Genomic DNA, 19,535 nt, shown 5'->3' with positions numbered 1-19,535 from the left:
GTCCCAAGGCATCAGGGCCTTTACATTTTGCCTTGTGCTTAAAACACTTTTGTTTTCATGCACAAAGCACTTCTTCAACTCAGTTTCACTTCAGAGCTGTACCCAGGCTAGGTATCTAGCAGGGGGTACCTTAATTCTCTGATCTGAATCGCCACTTTGGGTTCAAAGCTATTGCTAGCGTCATTTAGTTTGGAGTGCCCGGGCTGTGCCACTCTTGGGAGTTACCACTTTTTTTTTTAAATCTCAGCTTGGGTCATGTTTGTTTTGAAGGATGCTTGTTCTCTGGGCTGGGAGCATGGATGCTGGTGGAACACAACACATCCTTTGTTATCCAGTCCTAACGGCCAGACCGTGCCAGAATATGAACTGCAAACCACTGCTGTTCTCATCTTCTCCCCAGGCTGATCCCATTAATTTATTGGCGTTGTAATTATATTAGTTGGTGAAGTGCTTTGGGACGCTTGGCATAAATAGTGCTTTACAAGTGTAATACGCTGCTGCTGCTGTTCAAAACGCTGCAAAAAAGGCACTTACGCCATAAATTAAATCAACGGACAACAGTGCCGTTACTGATCTCAGCCAGTATGTTGGATCGTTAGCATCTGAGACACATAAGCCTCTCCATTGTCTCTCATTGGAAGTAGCCATCGCTTTACATCTGAATTTGCCTCCCTATCACATGCACTTGCTGCCTTTCCACTTTTTCTTACTGTAATTAATTGGTACCTTTATCAGTACTGCTGATTCATAGGATTAAGGCTGTAGAGAATACGCTTTATGTTTCTGTCACTCCACCTAGCTGGTCCTTTGTCTCCTACCACTGATTTTCACACTTCATTGCATGCCACCCCATGTGCCTGGAACAATCCCCATCTCCGCCTTCTAACTCCCAGCAAAAAATACATACCTTTCTTACCCAGTGTTACTGCCCCACCTCAAAACTGGACCACCCAAGTCAGCTTCTGAATCTGGAAACAGTTTTTCCTACGTTTACAAGGCAAAATCTGAAGAGAGAGAGAGTCTTACCTATCAACTCTTTACTGCAACAGAGAAGCAGCCACTGCTTCTTTCATCCCATGAACAGCTGGCTTTGTCAACTTCCCTTTTGTGTGTTTGTTTCCCATTTATTTCAGTTTCCACTTTAAATAAAGTCAGACAGCTGAACTTTCTGGCCCCACTAGTGCATCATGAAACTCTGACTTGTGAAGACTATCTGAGCGCTGATTGCTATTCATATAAAATGGTCTTTTGAAAATGCTGAACATAGGCATGGGGCTTTCTAAATTGGATTATTATATACTAGGCAATAAGGTGCTTACAGAGCAACATGACAAACAACCTTCAAGTCTCTGTGACATACTAAAGCATGCTCCATTTTCATTACAGTGTCACAGCAAATAACAAAAAAACCCCACACACTCAAAAAACAAAACAGACATCATTTTAGGATGTATAAGCAGAAGTGTTGTCAGCAAGACTCAAGAAATAATTTTTGTACTCTACTCTGTGCTGATTAGGCCTCAACTCAAGTATTGTGTCCAGTACTGGGAGCCATATTTCAGGAAAGATGTTAACAAATTGGAGAAAGTACAGAAAAGAGAAAAAACATTATTAAAGGTCTAGAAAACATAGCTAATGAAGAAAGATTGAAAATATATGTGGGTTTAGTCTGGAAAAGAGAAGATTAAGGAGGGGTAAGATAACAATTTTCAAGTACATAAAAGATTGTTTAAAAGAGGAGGAAAATTGTTCTCTTAAGGACAGAACGACCCGCAATGGACTTAAATTGCAGTATGGGAGGTTAAGTTGAACATTAGGAAAAACTTCTAAATGTCAGGGTAGTTAAGCACTGGAATAAATTGCTTAGGCAGGTTGTGGAATCTTCATCACTGGATATTTTTAAGTGCAGATTAGACAAACACTTGTCAGAGATGGTCTAGATAATAGTTAGCTCTGCTGTGAGTGCAGGGGACTGGACTAGATGACCTCTCAAGTTCCTTCTAGTCCTGCCATTCTGCAGTTCTATGAATCTGTGATTATTGTCAAGCCGGGTGTTCAAGGTCATGTAATTGCTTTTCAAAATAATAGATTTTAGGTTTCTTCTTATTTACCAGGTAGTGTTTGAATCTTTAGGTGTCACAGTTTTTATCAGCAACCAAGAATTCAAGAAACTTCTTTTTTAAAAAATAAAAGGTTAAATTCTCATATTCTGGTAGGATTCCAGGAGCTGGGACTTAAAGAAAAACATAAAATATTGTAAGACTTACAATAAAATTGTGAGAGATGGCAACAGCAGCTAATCCAGAGCCCTTGAAATCCATGGGAGTGGCTCAAATGTGCGTTTCTATATATACAAATATCAGAGGGGTAGCCGTGTTAGTCTGTATATACAAAGGAGAGAGTTGTTGATACAAATGGCACTGCTTTGTTCAGTTACAATCTGTATGAGTGTGAAGGAAACTGTATGTATGTAATCAGCTGTTTGCACAGGTGCGTATGGACTTTGGAGGTGCCACTGAGGTTAAGGATGTTAAGGACTAGTCAACTAGTTGACTATCTGATAAGCATTTTCTTATCGGATAGCCTGTCAACTAGTCAATCCCCTCTCATCCCCCGGTGCTGCCTTTATGAGAGAGAGGCAGTAAAGGGGGAAGTTGGGGTACTTCAAAGCAGCAGCACCACACAGCTGAGCCAGGGATCAGCTGTGCTGCACTGCCACTTTGAAACTCCAAGGTGGTGTTTCAAAGGGGCAGCCACCATACAGCTGATCCGCGGCTCAGCTGTGCAGTGCTGCCCCTTTAAATTGCTGAAGCGTGGAGTCCAGCTAACCCTGGGTTCCATGCGGTATTTCCTCAGAACCCAGGGTCAGCTGGGGAAATGCTGCATGGAACTGGGGACTCCCCAGCTGATCCCAGGCTCCCTGCGGCATTTCAGCAGAGCCTGGGGTCAGCTGGAGAATCCCCAGATGATTCCAGGTTCTGCTAAAAAGCTGCACAGAACTGGGATCAGCTGGGGAGTCAGCTGACCTGGGCTCCATGGCTTTGAAATGCACAAGAGCCCACACTGGGGACTCTTGCACATTTCAGATCAGGCACCAGCGTGCTGCCTGGAGTCAGCGGGACTTCTCGCTGGCCCCAGGCTGCTCGTGGAGTTCCACATTCCTCCTTTGAAATGTGCAAGAGCCCTGCATTTTAACATCCCTAGCTGTGGTGACCCTTGGCAGTTTACGTGTTAAAAATTAGTGACTAATGTTTTTCCCACCCTTACTTACCCCCATGTAGCTTTCCAATAAAAGTTCAATGAAAAGATCTGCTTTGCCAGAAAACATTTTTTTGACCAACAATGTGCAGTTAGGCTCAGTTAGTTGTTTTAATAACAAACACCCAAATTATACTTACTCTAAAAACACTTTAAATGCGCTCCGAATCTTATAAATAAACATTGCAACACTCATAGTACTGCTCTGCCAAAGGCTGAACATAACTTGATGTGTTGTATCGCGTTAGTTTAATTGCTGTGTATCTTACATCTCTATTAGCATATGCTGCTATTGCTTGTCTGAATATAATTTTCATTTTTGTAAATTGATCTGCTTGTGGAAAGTGACAGACTAGCAAGTGGTGATTTGTTTCTTTGTTATAACTGCAGCATTTGCTCCCCACTCGAGCTTTAAGGAATGGAGCTTCACTACAGGCATGAGAGCAGCGAAGTACCATCGTTCCTGCCTCAATTTCCCCACCTATAGACCAACATGCAATTTTATGACTATTCAAAGCCACAGAAAGTGTACTAGTGGAACTGGGTACAGAACTCAGATCTCCAGCATCTTACTTCAAGCCATCAGCCACAAACCTTCTTTCCTTAGGCATGAAAACTGATGTCTTCCCATTAATCTATAGAACGAATGAGGCATAGTTCCTCTGCGACGATGGAGGTTTAACTCAGGGCAGAAATTAGGCCCTAATTTTTAAAATCTGGTGATAAATTTCTGTCCGATTGTCATACTTTATGAATCAACTTCCCAGACAATTCTCTCCCTGGCAAGAGTTTTTCCTTGGTAGTACTGATGGCTGAGGGGACTGGTTATAAGATATGGAGACTTTCACTCAAAGATCACATCTGTGAACTAAGTTCAGGTTGGTGATTGTCAAAAGCTATTATCAGATGGCAGCTTGGTGATCTGAAAAATGTCCTAGAAGTCTTAGCCTGTGCTTACTGAGCAACTGTCCAGAACTAAGAAACATCTTCTGTAATTGACATGAAGGGTATGTCCACACTGCACTTAGACACTTGTGTCTCAAACTAAGCAGAGGGCTGGACTCGATGACTTCCTGAGGGCTCTCCCAACCCTGTGACTCTATGATTCTAATGTACACAGTTGTTTGAGATGAGCTGGATGATTCTATGTTTGGGTTTGAGCTGCAGCCCAAGCTCTGAGACCCCTCCCACTTTGCAAGATCCCAGATCCCAGGATTTAGCCTGCGTCTGAGAATCTACAACACAATTAAAACACTCCCCTACACTGACACACCTGGTTTGGGCTGTAATTTGGGCTGGTTTGGTGTAATTGCAGTATAGACCTACCCTAAATGGAACCCCTATTAGCCATCCAAGCAGGCAGGTTAAGTCTTGGACAGTAAAACACGCCCTCATTCCTAAAAACACCCCCTCATTCCTAAAAACAGGCCTTAAATTCACCTGGAGATGTGCTCTGGTAAATATTTTCAAACCCATGGGAACCTGGTACCTCCCCTGAAGCAGAAGCTTTGAGCCCCATCAACCCCCCCACCTCGAGGGGGCTAAAATTTTGAGCCCCTGCACCCTCCCCAGTGAACTAAAGCCCCAAGAACCTCCACCCTGCCGCTGCCAGAGTCTTGAATGGGGAAGGCTCTGGGATATAATCTCTGATAATTTAAGCCCTGCCTAAATGTGCTCTTTAACAGAAGGATGACCTAGTGGTTAAGGCATTGGGCTAGGACACACAAGTCCTGGTTTTAATTCCTCTAGTTTCAATTCCTATGTGGCCCTGGGCAAGTCACTTAGTTTTTCTGTGCCTCAGTTTCCCCATCTGTGAAATGAGGTTAATAGCAGCACCTTATGTCACAGGGATGTCGTAAGGATAAATACATTATCAGACTAGAACAGTGTTTCCCAACCAGTGGTACGAATACCCTTGGGGGTACTTGAGAGAAGTTGGGGGGGGGTACGTCCACACAACTGAAATTTGGAGAAAACTGAATTTTTGTTTTAAGTTTTACAGCAGTTTATTATTTTTATGCTTTTTACACCCAAAATTTCATTGCCCACCCAGCTACGATTAAGTTGTTTAAACAAATGTGTTGCAATGGTAGAAAAATATTTTATGTGTCTGAAAACTGTAAGTATTGGGGGTACTTATAATTTTTTAAAGGGGTACTTTATAAAAAAAAAGTTGAGAAACACTGGACTAGAAGGTGCTCAGATACTATGGTAAGTTTTGAAGATGGATAGACAGAAATGAAGAACATGGCGGGGCCGGGGGGGGGGGAGCATGAGGCTCTTATTAGGTAAATCAGTAGACTATTTCATTCTCCCATAGCTGAGGAGCAATTGTCTTGTGGTCAATGCACTGGACTGGGAATCAGGAGAGTTGTATTCTATTCTTGGCTTGATTCATAGATTCCAAGGTCAGGAAGGAACATTCTGATGATTTAATCTGACCTCCTGTGTAACACAGTGCATAGCACTTCATCATAACAATTCCTAGAGCAGATCTTGTAGGAAAACATCCTGTCTTGATTTAAACATTGGCACTGATGGAGAATCCACCACGCTCCTTGGTACATTGCCCCAGTAGGTAATGTCGCTCGCTGTCAAAAAACGTACAGCTGATTTCCAGTCTGAATTTGTCTGGTTTGGCCGTTCTGTGCAAGACTGAGGAGCCCATTATTAAATATTTGTTCCCCATGAAGGTATGTGCAGACTGTAATCAAGTCACTCCTTAACTCTCTCTTTGTTAAGTTAAAGAGATTGCACTCCTGAGCTTGTCACTCTAAGGCCTGTTTTCTAACCCCTTCCTCATTCTTGCAGCTCTTTTCTGCAACTCTCTCCAATGTATCGACATTCTTCTTTGGACTATGGACTCCAGAATTGGGCTCACTGTTCCAACAGTGGCTGCACAAGTGCCGCATACAGAAGTAAAATAACCTCTCTGCTTCTGCTCAAGATTCCCCTCTTTATGCACCCCAGGATTGCATTAGTCATTTTGGCCACAAAGTTGCACTAGGTGCTTATGTTCAGCTAATTATCCACCACCATCACCCAAATCTTTTTCAGGGTCACTGTGTTGCATGCTAGAGTCTCCCATCCTGAAATCAGGGCCTACCTTCTTTATTCTGAGGTGATTACGTTTACATTTAGCTGTATTAAAACACATAGGAATGGCTTGCACCCAACTTTCCAAGAGATTCAGATTGTGCTGTGCTAGTGACTGGTCCTTTTCATTATTTCCCGCTCCCTCAATTTTTGTGTCATCTACAAACTTTGTCAGGGATGATTTTATCTTTTTTTCTGGGACATTAATAAAAATGGTAAGTAGCATAGGGCAAACAACTGATTCCTGCAGAACCCCACTGAAAATAGACCCACTTGATGTTGGTTGCCTTTTATTAGTGAGCTTTTAACCCATTTAATCTGTGCCATGTGAATTTTATATCATTCTAGATTTTTAATCAAAATGTCATGTGGGACGAAGTCAAAGTATAATACATCAACGCTATTCCCTTTATCAACCAAATTTGTAATCCAATAAAAAAAAGATATCAAGTTAGTTTGACAGGTTCAATTTTTCATAAACTTGGGGTGATTGCTATTAATTATATTACCCTCCTTTAATTCTTCATTAAACAAACCCTGGATTAGCCATTCCATTATCTTGCCTGGGATTGATGTCAGACTGGCAGGCCTATAATTGCCTGTGACATTCTGTTTACCCTTTTTAAATATTAGCCCAACTTTAGCTTTTTTTCCTGTCTTCTGGAACTTCCCCAGTGTGCTAAGACTTATTGAAAATCAACATTAGCAGTCCAGCAAGCTCCTTAGCCAGCTCTTTTTTAAAACTCTTAGGAACAAGTTCTCTGGTCCTGCTGATTTTTAAAAAATGACAATAGTGTCTGTTTAACATCCTAAAGCGATAATAGAATAGAAAGAGTGTGATCATTATCATCTGGGTTTGGCTCTTTCTCCCCCTCCCCCCAAAATACAGGCTTTCTTAATGAAAAGAAAATTGTATTCAGTGCAGCACTAACAGCACATGCTCATGGAGATGTAAGACACACCACAATTAAATTCAAGTTATACAATAAGATGACTAACATTCAACCCTTGGCTTCAGCAGAGCACTATTATAATTGTTGCAGTGTTTGTTTATAAAATATCAAGCCCAGTTTAAATGCTGTTGGATTAAATGTCATTTCGATGTTTTTTTATTAAAGCAATTGAACAAGTCTACATGCAAACATGGGAGGGAGAGATAGCTCAGTGGTTTGTGCATTGGCTTTCTAAACTCACAGTTGTGTGCTCAATCCTTGAGGGGGCCATCTGGGACAAATCTGTCAGGGATGGTACTTGGTCCTGCTGTGAGGGCAGGGGACTGGACTCAATGACTTCATAAGGTCCTTTCCAGCTCTTTGAGATAGGTATCTATCCTATTCTAAACATGATAGGTCAGAAAAAATATGTTCCATGCAGGTTTATTTGCCATTCACATGCTTTATGTGCAAGGATAGCCTGGTAACACTCCAAAAATCAAACCAGATGTGAAGTAGAAATTGGAAATTAAACTTTTAGAAGTTAAATAACTTTTGCTAAATACTGATTGATTAGTTTGAGGAAGTAGAATGGGCTTGGTGTTAAAAGGAAGGGCTCGGTATCATGAGAGAGAGGTTCTATTCCTCCATCTGTCTTTGAGTCAGATGTAACCAGAGTCAGGTAAATTAATCACATTGTGCCTCAGTTTTCCCCATCTGTTCAATCTGGATAATAATTTCACCTCACAGAGGTAGTATGGGGTCTTAATTAAAGGGACCATATCCAGTTGAAAACCATAAATCTGTTTGGCCTGTATCATCATTCAATCAGTTTCCTCTATGGTTAGTGTGGGTTTTTCATACCACAAAAGGGCAGAAAGAAACATAACAGTAGAAAAACATGACTGTAAAATAAGAGAAAATTGCAAGCTGACTCAAGAATAGCACAATAGTTTAATCTGAATATAGTTCACTTTTTAAAGTGATAAAATTCTAAGATGATTGAAGCCTCTTAGGGTGCGTCTATATTGCACCGTTATTTTGAGATAACTAGTGTTATTTCAAAATAACAATGTGAGCATCTACACAGCCATTTCGTTATTTCAAAATTATTTTGAAATAATGGATGGCTTATTCCAAAATCTGTAAACCTCATTCTACGAGGAATAACGCTTGTTCCGAAATTGCTATTTTGAAATAAGACGTGTGTAGATGCTCCACTGCTGCTATTTTGAAATAGCTGTTCACCAGGGCCACTCTCAGTTATTTCTCCCCAATGCCTCCTGGGGTTCTAAATCGAGATATCATGTCTACATTAGGGAAGCCTGCCTTGGATTAATTTAGAGACTTCCCTGCAGTGTAGATGTGTTATTTCAAAATAAGCTATTTTGGAAAAACTATTCCAGAATAGTTTATTTCAAAATAGCCGTGCAGTGTAGATGTACCGTAAGTGTTTATAACCTGTTTTGAGTAGGGTTGGTTGAAAAATAACTTGACTTTTGCAAAAAACAAACTGATGATTTTTTTTTCAACATATTTGAGACTCACCTGTTGTTCGTTTTGGGGCCATAACTCTTTTTTTTAAATTTGTATGAGTTCTAAATCTTTGTATTTTGAAACATTGTCTAAAACATTATCAAAATGACTTTTGAGATTTTTTTTATTTACCAGAAAATGGTTTCGGTTACCATTTCAATATCATTTTATGTTGTTAAGATTTTTTTAAAAATCAAAAGAAAGGCACACAGTTTCTAGTGAATTTTTTTGTTTGTTTTTAAAAATCACACCATTTTTTGGCAGGAAAAGTTTTTTGACCAACAAGAATTTTGCAACAGAAATCACTGTTGAAACACCGAATACTGTTGTCCTATCTTATTTCTTAAATAATACATCGGACATTTTGGAAAAAAAAGTAAAGTAAACAAAAATGGCTATTATTATTTATGGGTACATCTACACTTGCACCCTAGTTCGAACTAGGGATGCAAATGTAGGTGATCGAAATTGCTAATGAAGTGGGGATTTAAATATCCCACACTTCATTAGCATGATCTCGCCAGCGCGTTACTCCGCTCAACAGCTGTTTCGAAAGTGAAAGTGCGTGCCGGGACACATTAGTTCGAACCAAACCCCTTGGTTTGAACTAACGGTACTCCTCAACGGTACTTTCCATCTCTTAGAAAGCATGAGTGATGGACACTACCCAAGCTCAGCTTTATTTGCCGGTGTAAGCACTCAGCATCCTGCTGGCATACACCTTCGTAGTCTAATAAACTGAGGGTTTATTATACTAACTTTTTGGAAACGCCAAGCTCTGCTTCCTTCCTCCTTTAGCTCCCCAGGATCTGTTCTGTATAGTCTGCAAGAAAACTGATGATATGCCCTGCAGGCATATTTTGTCCAAAGCCAAACTCCCCTTCTCCCATACCCAGTTTCCTCTTTTGCACTCCTAGGACTTAAGGGATTGCTCTGGAAACCAGTGGAAGAATGGGATGGAAGAAAAGATGCATCATTTTCTCACGAGTGTAACATGTCTGGGTAAAAGTTAACTGGAAATATCTTGTGGGTAATGCAGCCAATTTGTAATTCTCTGCCCTGTAGCACACAGTATTTCACAGCTTCTGCCTCCTGAATTGTTTACAGGTTACCTGGTCCATATCCGGCTACACAAAGTGCCGTGTATGAAAGATTCCATTTCACATTTCTGAATCATCCTGTGGTTTCCATGTCGTTGATCTGGGCTCTCAGTATCTCGCAGCATCAGAATGACAATTCATTCCAGGCTATTACTGAACACACATGAGATGGTGGGGATTGGCTTGGTAATGGGTCTGGAACTTTTCACCTCATGGTCGCTGGCTCAAATCCAGGCCCACACGAGTAACAGCTGATAGGAGTCAGGACCTGAGGCCTTCTTGATGATGTGTGTGATGAGTGGGTCGTTTCAGTCCAATTCCTGGTTTCCCAGTGTAGAGGTTTGTTTGCTGCGTAGCGGCAGTGACACTTGTTGGCAGTTAAGAAGCATATTAAGCCCTGTTCTAACCCAGTGCAATGTCCACTGACTTTAATGGGAGTCACGGCCACTTACCCTGCAGCTGACCACGGTCTGTGCTCTCCAGGGCTGTCTGACAGCAGCATTGTCCAGTGGACATCAGGAAGTGCAAAGACCAGTTCCAGTCCCACCTCTGTCACTGACTCACTCTGTGGCTTTGGACAAATTGCTTAGCTTAAAATTTTCAAAAAGTGTCTAAGTTCCATTTTCAAAAGTGACTTAGGCCCAGATCCTTCACGTTATTTTGATGCCTAACTCATTGATTTCAATTGGAGTTAGGCACCTAAATGCCTTAGAGGATATGGATCATGGAAGCATAAGTACCATAAACTTTCAGTGTTAGATCCTAAGTGTCTAAGCTACTTTTGAAAATGTGAATCGGGCTCCTAAATCACTTAGCTACACTTCATCTCCGTGTGGCTCAGTGTTACACTGGGGCAACAACATTCTCTTTCCGAAGTTCCTTAAAATCTGTGGATGCAAAGCTCTCTAAGCATTATTTTATTATAGGACATTTCATCTAACCCCCTTTGTACTAATTACAGTAATACAGTTCTGGCCCATGCAAAATTTATAAGGGCTGAATTACACTTCTGAAAACACTAGAAATGTTCATGTAATGGCTCTCACTTTTGGATAGCACCCTCAGGCCTAGCATCCCATTCCATAAAAGGATGTGGATGCTTTAATCTTTGATAATGAGAATGAAAATTAGTGTCAACATTTTTTTCTTTTTCATGGGGCCACTGTGTGTTTTTGGTAACTTTATTATCAGAAAGCAATAACAAGCAACTGGTGTGTTGTTATTTTTTAGTCTGGGAATCTGCTTGCTAGCTGCTTCCCTCTGCATATTTTAAAATTAAATATTTTGGGTTGCTGTTCCCTTTTCAGGTCCTGCCACAATACAAGCTGGCTGGAGCAAGACTGAGCTCCAGCCTGCTTCTAATCATCCTGAGGATTAGAGCTTGGATGAGTCCAGACTAAATTGTTGTTAACTAGTTTCATTGTTTGGGTACTGACAACCCCAGAAACCTTGTGGAGCTATGGAAGTTTCTTGAAGAAAAATATTGTTGCTCTTGCTTCTGAATTATACTAGACCATTAAAAGAGGTTTGAGCATAAGATGAACAGTCATACTTGAAAGATTTACTATTAGATAACTCTGTGTTTCAATACATATGTCCATGAGAAGAGGAGAAGACTGGGGTGCGTCTACCGTAGCTCAATACGCAAATTGTGTATCTTGTTTTGATCTTATTTTGAAAGCTTATTCAGCTATTTGGCATCTATGCAGCGCCAAATTTCAAAATAACCCATTATTCCAAAACGTCCCTTACTCCCCGTGGAATGAAGTTTACAGGGATGTCAGAATAGCAAGCCCATTATATTTCAAAAGAACGGGCTTGCTGTGAAGATGCGGGATGGCTATTTCGGGATACTCCGATATCCTGAAGTAGCGTTGCAGCATAGACGTACCCTAGTGATTTCAGCATTGGGATAAAGGGTCTTGAATGCTGGCTTTATTCTTGGCTCTGCTGCTAACTCAGGAGATGATGCTGGGCAAGTTACTAGGCCTCTCTTTGTCTGCCTGTGGAGATAACGCTTTCCTACTTCTCAGGGTATTGCAAAGCTTATTTAATTGATAGTGTGCAGTGCTTTGAGATGTTTGGATTAAAGAGAATACATAAATGAAAACTCTTCTTGCTATTTATGTGAGGGAATTTATATACCATTCCCTATGATCCCTGCTGATTGATAGGTCTGACTGGGAAATGGGAAGGAACACTGACCTTCAGAACAAATTATTTCCCACTGCTTTCTGCGTGTCCCACCTTTCTAACTTACTGCTATCCCCATAATGTTGTGCTCCTAGAGATATGAATTCATGGTTTCTAATTCTACAACACCCCAATATCAAGGCACCCAAAACGAGTGGCCAACAGAATCAGTGAGAATATATAACAGCAGGTTTGAAGACAATATGAAGGGGTTTCCAAGGTCTTTTATATCCTCTGCCATGTGGAAGGAAATCCATTGTTTTCACTGTGGAAAATTACAGCAGCAAGATGGAGTTTGCAGTCACATGGGCAAATCACCTGTCTTAGTGACTTGCAGTCACATGGGCAAGTCACTCCGTACTTTGCAGGTGGAAGCCATTGCCCACAGGCTAGTCTGCACATTCCCCAGGAAGGCTCATCAGACGTGGACAGGCATTTCCCAAGATCCATTGTGAGTCAATTACTTCTCAATGGGCCATCAAACTTACGTAGTCCCTTCAAAATATGCAGGCCAAATGCTTCACTGGTGCTACTCAGAATCAAAGCTATTGAAATACAAGTACATAGCCAATACTCATAACTTCACATACAAAAATAGTACATGCATACAAATAACATGATCATAACCAGCAAATCACAAGCTTTTCATAGACGCCTTGCTTGACCCACTTTGTACAAGATTTGTTGCAAATATATAACAGCAGTTGCAACAGTGATCTAGATGGTCATATTTTAATCAGAAACACCATACTCATCTTGATACCTGGCCTGTGCCCAGACCATGTCTTTGGGCCCTGTGCAGAGCGGAGAGGATTTGGGCCATTGTGAGTTAGTATTTGCACTGAAATGTCAGCTGGGCAGACTGAATCTCACCTTTCTGCGAAACTTTGTTACTGTACATGAAACAAATCACTTTTCAATTAGAGGCTTCCACTGTCTCTTGCTGTTTCTTTATCACAAAAGCTCTGCTTTCCCACTGGGAACAGAAGACTGTGCCGCCAGGGTGTGGTTCAGTATGTAAGTGGAGGGAGGCTGTGTCAAGAGAGGATGGCTTTCAGTCAAAGAACGGCTTGGCTTGTGTTGCAGGGAGATGCGTGAGGGATAATACTTTGGGGCTTTTCTAATTGAAGTAGCTACCTCACAGAGGGCGAAGTCCATTGGACTGGCACATTCCTGTGCTAGAACAAGCCTGAGCAGACACTTGCATGGTGAGTGATGTCCTGAGACAAGTTTATGTTTCTATGAAGGAGCGATGCACTATTTTCATTCTGAGCTTGTCTGGGTTTGGAATGGCATTTGTGTTCAGAGCCAGTGAGGGCTGAGGTTCAGAACTTGGGCTATTCTGAAAAGATTTCTGGTCAGGAGCGATGGAACAGTGTGTACCGTGGGGGTGTTGAGAGTCCTTGAACCAAATTGTAACCCCTATATATGATGGAAACTGCTTCCAGTAAGGAGGTGCAGCAGCACCCAAATTCCATCACAAATACCAATAATCTCTTGAGATCAGCTGTCTAGTGAGATTTTAGCCGTCTTGGGCTGCAACCAATGAGAGTCCATAAAGTAGAGCCTTCTCTTTCACCCCACCTGGGTGAAAACTGAGGTGGGGGGGAGAATGGGTATGTCCCTGAAATGGTGGGTTTAAAGTTCTGATCCAGCTTCATCAAAATGTGGGGTCAATGCTGTAAAATGGGGAAAATCCATGTCCAAAGCAGTTGTACAAGGGACCAAGTCGGCTGGTGTTTTGGGCTGTTGCTACCTACATGACAACAGAGCTACATGCTGTATCAGCTGTTTTCGAACTGTGGCATGACACCCTTTTATTGGGGTTGCCGGGGCCAGCATTAGACTCATTGGGACCCATAGCTGAAGCCTGAGTACTTAAACCGGGGGCAGTGGGGCTTGGGCAGTGTATGGCTTCCCCCGCTCAGGGATGGGTAGTAATGCGGTGCAATGAAGTTTGAGAACCTCCGTGCTATATTATTCAGCATCACTATTTAGGTCTATCTCATCTAGCAAGAAAGTACATTGCCACCAGCAGCTCAGGAGCCTGCCCTGCTTATAAAACAGGGGGTGACCACTCCTGAAAATGCCGCTTCTGTTGCCTATGCACGGCCAGTGATGCTGTAGTTGCTCTGCCTGGGACTTTGCCTGCGCTGGCTCCCCACACGCCAGCGTTCCTGGTTGCACGAGCACTCCAGCTGCTCCTTTCAGTCTGCTCAACAGCATGACTGGAGCAACCTCCTTTGGGACTGCTCCATCTCCCTGCAGAGATCAGCAACAGCTTCTGTGCCCCCAGGGGAGGCAAGTCTGACACACGCTGGAGCCTTTGGCTGAGAAATGCTCCGAGGGGACATGCCGAACTAGGAAAGAACTGGCCCCCGAGGGCCTGTCTTCTCCTGACTCTCCTGGCGGGTGGCTTTCTGCCTTCTTGCAGGGTCCCCCTTCTGTCTCCTGACCGGGGAATTATTGGGGAGGAAGGAATGGAAGACACAGAGTCTCACACACTGCTGTGTTAAGGGGCCAGGCTGAGTATGCCTGCCCTGCTTCTCTCTTCTGCTCTGGGCTTTGCCCTCTGCAGCCATGCCTACAGCAGGGAAATCAGTCACACACACAGCTTTTGGCTCTCCACCCCCATCTCCTCCCCATGTTGGCCCTTAGCACTCGAGGACAGAATCACTTCCCTGTTTATTTAAACCGTCCCAGCAGCAGTATAGGATGAAGAGACTACGGCAGGGTTTGGAGACCACAAGGCAAACATGGCCATCTAGGTGTGCTCTGCCATTTCACAAAGTGCCAGGCCACTTGGCCCTGGAGACAGGACCATGCTGGGCCTTCTGAGCGTGAAATGGGCCATCTCTCTGATCATGCTCTTCCATAGCATTTTTCATCCGTTGTCTGCAAGCTCTTTGCCCTGGAGACAGCACTGTTCTTGCCATTGGACACATGGGGAATCTGAGGCATGGAGCCGTGAAATGACCCTGCAGAGGTGGGAATCAAATCAAGCTCTCTTGGCTAGTCCTGTTATAGGATCCTAATCAGAACGATGCCAAAGAAATCAACCTTTGTTCAAACCCAGTCACTCTTCAGAGCAGAGGTGGGGAAGCTTTTGGGGGTCAGGGGGCCGCTGACCCACAGAAAAATCAGTTGGGAACTGCACAGAAGTGAGAAGCAAAACAAAAACAACAACAAAAATCCTCACTGGCATGTCCCACGACTGAGAAGGAGAAAAATACTCCCCACATTCCACTCACACATGAGAGCCTAGTGAGGCCTGGGCCAATGTTCCCTCTTAATTTTTTCCATCCATGTGTGGAATAAATTTTGTCATGTGCACTGAGGCATATGCAGATGTGCACTATCAATAGAAACATATGCTGGCAGCTGTGAGTACTGTCGGCACTCTGCCAATCAGCTGGGCAGCACCCGAATCTTTCCTGGGTGGCCATCCAAGTGCTCATCTTAGAGGGAACACTGGCCCAGGCTAGTAGATTTTGGGTTCTCCAGCCCTGTGGGCTCTTTGATACTAGGGGGGGAACCCTGAGCCTGGGGGGCCGAATCCAGGCAAGCAGTGGGCCACATCCAGCCCATAGACCTTAGGTTCCCTGCCGCTGCTTTAAAGGATCAGTGCTATCTTGGAGACACTACCGAACAAAAATTAAATCCCTGCTCTAAGTGAAAAACTGCACTCAGCCTGAGTTGCAAGCAGCACCCCTGTAGTATAAGATAAATGCAGAAAATGTCTGTAAAAGCCCCCGATTCTCATATTTTCCTCACATCAAAACAGTGCTATTTCTGGAAAGCATTTCCCACTAGAGTCACTGTGAAACGCTTGACAACAGCTCCTGCTCAGGGGTTACCTTGCAGGAGAAAAATCTAGTCCTCAAAGGGAAATGGTGAGAAGCGAAATGTGGAAGCTTCTTCACTAAGAAAAGGAAAAACACCCTCCAGTATTGTACAGCAATCACCCCAAATGCTACAGATAAACTGTCATGGTTTGGACCACTTTTCACATAGGCTTAGATTCAGGGTGTCCTAGATGTCCCAATGCAAGGGGCTTTGTCTTCTATAGGAGCCTCTTACCCAGGGGTGGGCAAAAGGGCCTCCGTGAGCTTGATCCGGCCTGCCAAGCAGGTTGATCCAGCCCACTGAGGCCCTGCTGCTCCCCCGCCTCCAGACCAATTAAGGGCTGGGGGCGGGGGAGCATGCAAACTTCCTCCCGCCCTGTGAACAGCACGCAGAGCTTTGAAACACCATGTGCTCCTCGCGGGGCGGGAGGAGACGTCACGCGCTCCCCGTGCCCCCACCCTGCGAGGCGCACACAGCACTTCCAAGTGCCGTACGTTCACGCAGAGCGGGAGCAGAGCGAGCGGAAGCTTCGCACGCTACCCCGCCCCCAGGCCAATCAGGGTCTGGGGGCCGGGGAGCTGCATGAAGCTCCCTTCATCTTGTCCCGGCCCTACAAGGAGTGCGCGGCACTTCAAAGTGCCACGTGCTGCTCACAGGGCAGGAGGCTTCCTGCGCTTCCCCCGCCCCCTGGCCAAGCAGGTGCCTAATGGGTGCCTAGTGGGAAGGTGGGGGGCAAAGGGGCTCCCCCACCTCCAGAACATTATGGTCTGGGGGTGGAGAAGCCCAGAAGCATTCTGGCCCCGCCCCTTCTGAATTAGGCCCCGCCCCTTCCGGCCAGGCCTGAGTCCACTTCAAAAAATTTTTAAGTGGTCCCCGGCCAAAAAAGATTGCCCACCCCTGCTCTTACCGCTTGCTTCTCCTCTTCCTCTCCAATTTTTCACACTTGCTACCTGGTCACCCTAGCTTAGATCTGTCCTGTATAGAGTCTGCACTGATTTTAACTGTTTCGCTTAGGGGCGTGATTTTATATGGTCTTGTTATACCATTACAGCCCCCAGGGTGGGTACAGTTATACTGGTGTAAAGCCAACAGCCTGGATCATCAGCAGGTGGGATTGAACCTGGGACTTTAGGGGCAAAAGAAATGAGCCTCTCCTGCATGAGCTAAAAGCCCGCTAGGTCTTAACTACGGCTGTGAAGCAAATGCCACTCTCCCTTTTTCAGTGGTGTCAGGGCTGCTGGGTTATGCTGGCATAAGGGTGTCTTTCCCCCTTATAATTGATCCCCCTCTATGTACAGGAACAGCTAGGTTGGTCTAAGACCTGCAGCCACACTTGCATGCTTGGACCTTTTATACCGGTGGTACAACAACAGTGTGCAGACAAGCCTTTTGACAGGATATAGCCCCACGATGCTGCATCTTTCAATCAGACGGGTGCCGATTTCTCAGCAAACTCAGGGCCTCTTGACTGTAGGATTTCTTTGAGTTTTTCTTATGCTCTTTGATTTGTTCCCTCCTCTTCCTTTTCCTTAGGAATATTTTCCCCAACTCAGCATAGCTCCTTCCTGCTGCTAGCATAATTCAAGACATAACTTTGCCTTGACAGCATATGCCGGAAAGGAAATTGAAAGATTAACAAGTCCAGGCTGCTTCTCCCCACCCCCTTCTCCTGATGATGATTATTATTTAAAGGTATGCGTGGATTAGGCATGGTAGGGAAATCCACTCACACCCCTGCCAATACTGCCTATCTTTCATCTCATTTTCCAGGTTTGGTATTAGTCATAAACCCAGATGCTAGAAGGCAGAACTCAGCAAATGAATATACTTGCATGTTGCTTGCAAGGGTTCATATGTTTCACATGACCCAGCGTCAGTGGCTGATCCTTTCCCCACTTCCCTCCCCCCCCCCGCTTTTGCCCTCTCTCACACATACACACACAGAGCCAGCTTCCTTTCATTCAAAGTGTGTTTTCACCGGCACGTGAGCTATTGATGGGAAAAGCTCGAGAAAGAAGCACAGCCTGCAGAAAGGGCTCTTGCTTTGCAGCGGCTCCCATGCTGTTCTGGGGGCATGTTCCGCATGTGTGAAATCTCCTTGCAAGCAGGTTTTGGTTTGGTGTGTGTGTTTTCTCCCCCACTCGCTCGCTAAGCTGCTGAGGATGGAGATTGCTGTGGTTTGCTCTGGATCGCCGCCAGTGTCTATCTAAGAGACCGTTAGCCGGGAGATGGGATGTGGTAGCATTGTGGAACTCCTTGCAGACACACACACAGAGGGGAGGGGAGAGGAGAGGAGAAAAGGGCTGTGCCTGATTCCTAGCAGACCACACAGAGGAGGAGGGACAGGGAAATGGATGCTGCTTGTTAGGCCAAAGGCCTGCTTAATCTGGATTTAATGGGATGCTTTTTTCTCTGGACAATCTGGTTGAAATCTGAAGTGCTGCTGCTGCCGCTGAGGTGAAAAAATAACAGAAAGGTAACGTGTGCCTTTGTTTTCAGATAGGGATTTCGGTGGGGCCAAGGTTTATGCTGCATATTTAAAATGCTGCGGGAAGAACAGCTCAAACTAGATCTTTTATCTCTTACAAACAAATCTCTATATAAGATACAAGGGCTCCCCCCCCCCCCCCGATTTTCAATGGAGAGACAGAAATGTGTGTGTGGGGGGGGGGGGGCTTTAAATGGATAAATGTGGTGTCCAAGAAGCAGAGGTGCTAGCAGTGTGAATTCATTGGGGGTGGGGAGTAAAGATTTGGGAGGTGGAGATGAGTGAATTCAGACAAATCTGGATGCATGCTTCCATTGACTGCTAAGATGGACTGTTCTTTCTACATTCCAAATGGCTGCAGCAAGTTAAATGCAGAGCTGGGGGGGGGGCTGCAAAAGCAAAGCCCCTGAAATATTTTTCACTTCAAACATGCTGCTGGTCCTAGATTGCAGCAGGAAAGTTGCTACATATAAAGTCTAGCAATGGCAAATAAATGGCCCTCTTTCTAATCTTTCTCTGAGGGCATAAATCTACATGCACTGCAAATGTAAGACTGCTTTTCCGGCTGCATTTTTAGCCTGTTTGCTGCTGGGGAAGAATTAGAAAAGTAGACTGGAGCATCTATGCAACATTTCCAGGAGAGACGATTCTAATAATAGCTCTGGCACTGGTTTAGTAATACACATCTAGCAATACATGCTAATGATCTAGCAGTACTTGCTCAGAGAGAACCCAGGTTGTGGGGAAATGTGAACCGCAGCCTTTAAAGCATCCTAAACAAAGTAAAAATAGCTGCACTTAAAATTTTGTAAAGTGGAAAGAGGAGTATTTTGTGTGTGTGCTCTGTATGGCACTTACTGGCTCACTATGGAGTTTATAGTTACAGCACACATGCATTTTCCTAAAGCTACAGAGCTCTATTCTGCTTTACCCTTGTGCCAGTTTTATACCAGAGTAAGTCCACTGATTTCAACTCACTTCTTCTGGATTTATACCCCTCTGATTTTGTGAACAGCTCTGAGAGTGTGTAGTGCAGGGAACTGGGAGCTCTGGTTTGTGTGACCATGCCGTTTTCCCTGCCGAAAC

The 19,535-nt window shown here is 44.0% G+C and overlaps 1 protein-coding gene across 10 annotated transcripts in view; it reads left to right on the top strand.

Annotated features, from left to right (window-relative positions):
• Nucleotides 1-19,535, top strand: part of FRMD4A (FERM domain containing 4A) — a 436,582-nt gene that overhangs the window by 185,024 nt on the left and 232,023 nt on the right. The window contains exon 1 of one of the 10 annotated variants that reach the window (XM_075926052.2): nt 17,956-18,437. The exons of the other annotated variants lie outside the window; for them this stretch is intronic. The gene's annotated coding sequence lies outside the window, so the exon portion shown is untranslated. Of the gene's footprint in view, nt 1-17,955; nt 18,438-19,535 lie in introns of those variants that run through there. 10 annotated transcript variants of the gene reach the window in all.

Source organism: Pelodiscus sinensis, chromosome 1, assembly GCF_052426305.1.
Source record: "Pelodiscus sinensis isolate ZL-2025 chromosome 1, ASM5242630v1, whole genome shotgun sequence".
NCBI classification, from domain to species: domain Eukaryota; kingdom Metazoa; phylum Chordata; order Testudines; family Trionychidae; genus Pelodiscus; species Pelodiscus sinensis.
Note: the sequence above shows the minus strand (reverse complement) of the source record. Positions and strands in the feature narration are given on the sequence as shown.